This window comes from Anser anser (assembly GCF_964211835.1).
Source record: "Anser anser genome assembly, chromosome: 13".
Classification (NCBI taxonomy): domain Eukaryota; kingdom Metazoa; phylum Chordata; class Aves; order Anseriformes; family Anatidae; genus Anser; species Anser anser.
The window spans coordinates 14,778,359-14,783,609 of record NC_139734.1 but is presented as its reverse complement, the minus strand read 5'-3'; the positions used below and the strand labels follow the sequence as shown (position 1 = coordinate 14,783,609).

The 5,251-nt window shown below is 38.4% G+C and overlaps 1 long non-coding RNA gene across 1 annotated transcript; it reads left to right on the top strand.

Annotated features, from left to right (window-relative positions):
• Positions 1-331: 331 nt before the first annotated feature.
• Positions 332-5,135, top strand: LOC310881015. The gene is made up of 3 exons (XR_014572060.1): positions 332-398; positions 2,941-3,172; positions 3,447-5,135. It is a non-coding gene; the product is annotated as an uncharacterized lncRNA (long non-coding RNA).
• The last annotated feature ends 116 nt before the right edge of the window (positions 5,136-5,251 follow it).

Genomic DNA, 5,251 nt, shown 5'->3' with positions numbered 1-5,251 from the left:
TTTTTTATTTATTTTTTTTTTACCCTTAGTGCTCATGTAGAAGGAAACAAAGATGTACTGCTTTCTTCTATGGGAAGAAATGTCCAGGCTCCAAGCTAGTGTATGGGTTACGCCACACACCTTGAGAAAGGATTGCACTATTCTATTACTTCATCCAAAGTCACTGTTTTCCCTAGTGCTCCAGGGGAAGTTCTATACATAAGCCCCATATCTGGCACAGGCCATTTTTCCTGCATCCTGTTGAACTGTGTTGGCTGGAGCAGAGCTTCCTCTGCTGGTGCTTGTTCCTTATCCATCCCCACCTGTGGGAACAGGAAGGGAGGTGAAAGTGTGCTTCTTTATCCTTCCTGACTCTTGGCAAGACGAGGAGTGTTGAGCTCCCTGTTTCCTCTTTTTATGTAAGTTTTATGAGTCAAAAGCAAGATGATTTTACTGAAGTTTGAGAAAAAAATGTAAAAATTCCTCTTGTTCTTAAAGTCTACCTGCAGTCACACACAAGGAATTAGTACCATTTGCCAGTGGGGAAAAAAGGCATATAAATGTACTATTATAAACTGTTTAGCCTGGAACTAATCTATGGTGATGGAAATAGTTATCTTCAGTGACTAGTGATTCTGTGCAAATCATTTTGCAGTTATTGCCCAAACCAGAAGAACAGTGACAAATTGTAGAAGACATTGATTAGCCCCGGATTGTTGTTGGCTCTTGGAACTTATATATGCTAAAAAAGAAAGTAATTATTTAATGAATGATAAAGCAACCCCATGATAGCACCTCAAAGCTTAATGTTTGCATGTTTTACTGTATAGATACTTAAAGAAAAAAGCTGTATCTTAGTACATTTTGGAAATGTGTATAGCTGAACCTGAACATTGTTTTTTTGCTCTTTTCCTTTGACATTTTTTGGAGTATTTCCTTACTTGCATTGCTTCAGTTATTGCTCAGTAATGAAAAAGAGTTACATTTGGCTATTTTTTCCCAAGACAGTAAAAGTGAGACAGAAAACAAAACCCTGGAAAAAGGGGCATGAAGATACAAGTCTGGCTTAAAAACTCAGATAACTGAAACTTTCAACTTACTGAAAATCTATGATCTATGTCTCAAACTTCAAATTCCCACCCCTCTCCTTACTGTCTCAGAAATTAAGAAACAGAGATACGTGGAGAAACAATACAACTCAGAAATTAAGTAGCCCCTCTAGTCTTTATAAAAATATATCTCAAAGACAGCAATGAAAGAATTTACAAGAAAATGCCTTTATGACTTACAAATAAATGTTATTGTAGAAAAACACCTGAATTGCCAAACAAACAGCTTGACTGAGTCCTCGGGCACTGCCTACAGCTTTGCAAAGCTCCCTACTTCTGCTGACCAATCACTGGTCATCTGACAAAATATGCTTATATTTTGATAGCATAAAGAAGTCTATTTTAAAAATATCTGCTCCTCCAAATCTAAAATTCTGCTTCACTGAGATTAGCTGGAGGAAGAACAAGAGGAACTGTAAAATGACTTTGGAGGAAATGAGCAAGTTTCACTGCTATATATTTTCTTTGAAAGAAATCCTTAGAAGTAAAGGAAGACTATGGCCAGGGACTGGAAGACTGCAGTTGATAAAGGCTTGTTATTTGTCAGTGCTTATGTGTCCAAGGAAGTCTTTCAAAACACTAAAGATGAGGAAGTCCTTATTATAAATGTAAATGTTGCAATCTTACAAGAATTTGCAAGACTAAGAGTGTAAAACATTTTGTTTGTTCACCATGATAACTTGTAGACTGCGCAATGGTGATGAAAGGAAACAATGGGCTCTGTGATCCTGACTTTACTCGTTTATACAAAGCCTATATGACATAAAAATAAGATCCACTGTATTTCTTGTAAAGACTAGCTCAATCAGCAGTCTTATCATTTCTGACTTTAAAAAATGGTATTAAAACGTCAGTGTTATTTTTACTTTGGTCCTTCATGTTTCCAAATTATGGACGTTACTTTAGCACCAGACAATGTAAGGATGTTAAGTGGTGCATTTAGGTCAGATACTGTCTTAATAGGTGCTATGTTGAATTTTGCAACTACTCAAAATTCCTGAGGCATTTAAACCTCAGATTGCACTGGCTGTCCATCTTTCTGCCAGAATGTTATTTACTGACTGTACTCCCTGCAGAAGTCTCCTCTGATTTTCCCATCCTTCCTTTCACTCTTTTCACATTTCATTTATCTTTCCAAACTCCTAAGGTTTTGATCAATTGTATATTGAATGTTTTTGCGTTTTTTCACACACGATGAATTTTAATGCTTGGTGGCCAAAATAATTCCCTCTTCCTACATATTTTAATATTTTGACTGTTTCTCTCTAGTGAAATGCTCCATTTACATTGAAAATGTTTCTCTGAGAATAGCAGTGATGTTTATGCTGATTTGTTCCTTGCTCTGTTGCATTTTTGCCTGGAAGAGAAGGGCAGACTGTCAAAACTGTGTGTGATTCTCTGCTGCCCCAATACTTGTCATTTCTGTGGTGGGAGATTGTACCAACGGCGAGGAGAGGGAGGATGTTAAACATGGTATCAAAAAAAACAGTTGTTAGGTTGGTGTTTTACCCTTGTTGCACATGCGGAAATGAGTGTGAATGGTGAAAAAAGTTGAAAATCAAGGCTTGCACATGAATAGTTTTTCTGTATTGTAACTGTCATTTAAAATGCTAGTATTGGACAGCACAGAGCAGGCAGATATTTCCTCTTCTAAGGACAGAGAAAAACTGTGATACATCTGGTAGTTTTGTGTGGTCACACATGAAATTTCAAACAAATTTCAAAGACATTTCAAATACCTTTTACACCAAGCTTTAATATATTTTAATGTAATTTATTTTGAGGGCGTGTCTACAAGATTGCATACAAGTCACCCACCCACCCAGCTTATAGGTCTTTCTCTGCCCTAAAGCACCAACCTGGAAGGCTGGCACTTCCCTTTTTCCACTTCGGGCACCAAGCTTGTCTGCAGTTTGCACTTCTGGATTGGGGCACAGCCTCTCCTTGCAGGAAATACCTGGGAAATGGGAGAGACACTTTCATGCTGGGCTTCCTGGAAAACGTCTGCTGCCTCGTGACTGCTGCTGGAAATGGAGATGGAACAGGACCCTGTGGTGTCTGCCTGTGAGAGCTCCCCTGAACAGGTATAAACGTGACTTTTTATTCCAGGTTAATAAAATGACTTGGAAAAAATGGCTATGCAGGATTTGCTGTGCATTAGTAGGGACCAGACCAGTCCATGAACTTTGCAAATATGGTGAAAGATGTGCATATGGATGGAATCAAGATGGCTATAGCTGTGGGTGAGGGGGAAAGTTGAGAGCTTTACCAATACTTGAAAGGGATGATTTCTAAACGGAAAATGATTCCTGTGTTTAGCGGTTGACATATACGCACCTCATCTCTTATCTTTTTCAGGCTGTTACTGTGGCATGAATATGCAGATCTGTTGGAACAGATCATTTTCACTGCAGAGAAGGCATAACGGACCTGATCCTGAAAGTAACCGTTTTCCAAACTGCAGCACACAAAAATGCCAAGAGGGGAACGGGAAGCAAAAGCAGGGCTCATGGAGCACGAGCTCACTTCAAGACCTAGTGGCAGAGGGATGCCCCTCTGTCTAAAGCATTGCCCTCGGAGCACTTGTAGAAGGGGGCCTGGATTGTGCAGTTCTCTTTGGCAGTCAAAGCAAGTCAGAACAGCTGGGGAAGGGCTGCTGTAAGTACGTGTGTGTGGGTACTTCCACTGGAACTACTCACATGCTCAAGCCAAGTTCACCAGCAAATATCTGCAGAACTGCAAATAATGAATATACCTTGTCACAAGCAATTGAAGCTTAATAGAGCTTAGTTCCTCTTCCACCCAAGTTCTGCATTCAGCTTTATAATAGACTTTGTTATAATTTATGGCATATGTTCAGAATGAGATGCTTATAGCTCAGGTGCTGGGTATGAATTATTTTTTCTTTTTAGATAAATCAAGTAAAATTTTGGAACGAGAAATACTCTTGCTTAATGGGTATTGTTCTCTTTGTCTAATTTGTAATATTAATGCAAAATGGCTGTAAAGTGAGTATAAATGTGGTTGTCTGAACTGGTAGTTTTGTTCATTCTTTGTACTGCTGTTAGATGTTGAAAATATATAGTGTGACAGTAAATTGTGCTCAATGCAGTTATCAAATGTCCAATTTGTCGGCATAAGTACTTAGAATGGTGTTTTGAGAGGAATTACACTATATGTAGACTTTAATAGGAAGCATTTGTGATTACAGTGTGGTGGTAAAATCATGTATGAAGGACTTACCTTGCAAGTAGTTTTATATTAGTAATTTTGCAAGTAGTTTTATATTAGTAATTTTGTATATTTGTCTTGTGTCATGTTTATAGTTTGAGATGACAGAGAGATTCTGCAGCAAATTTAAGTTGAATTTCTCACAAAGAAATACATAACAGAGATATCAAAACTTTGTAGAAAAGTGTTTCAGAATAATTTTATTAACAACAAAATAACATTTGAGCAGCTCTACTACATGTAATTTCAGTAAGACTGCATTTCACATAAAGTGTGAATCCTTAGTGACAAAACATAGATTAGATGAACCGAGATTTCCAGCCCTTTGCTTTCCTTGCTGTGCTGTGATCTCCTGGGGGTTTCCAGAGGAATTTTCATGGGCCTTGGTGCTGTGAGGCCCTGCATAAGCCTCAGAAAACTTGCCTGGTGTTCAGGGTGGAACAGCTAGAAGAATATTGGAACACCTGATTTGTTCGCCAAGTCCTTAGCAAAAAAAAAAAAAAAAGAAAAAACGGTATATTCAAATATGAACTGAGATCGAACCTGGGCTGTAAAAAAACCTCACCTTCTGCCATGTCAGCAAGCAATGAGGGTCAGAAAGTTTCTGTGTGGCTAGGAATGTGGGATCGGCTTGAAACTTGGACAAGAGCCTGTGTTAAATGTGCACTGGAGACATTACCTTGCCTTGTGAGTACAAAGAGCTGCAAGAGCTTTGTGTTTAAAGGGTATGTGCTTTATAACTACAGTCTATTTAAAAGGTAGATTTCACTTTCTTTCTAATGGAGATAAGTAAGGAAAAAGATGAAGAACTCACAATTACAAGCCATTTGTAAAACACTGTGAGTAAGCAGTCCCAAGAGTTTTTCTTCTGTTTGGGAACATTTGTGAGATCTCCTGCATGTCACAATCTCAGTGTCTTTTCTCAGCAGAGA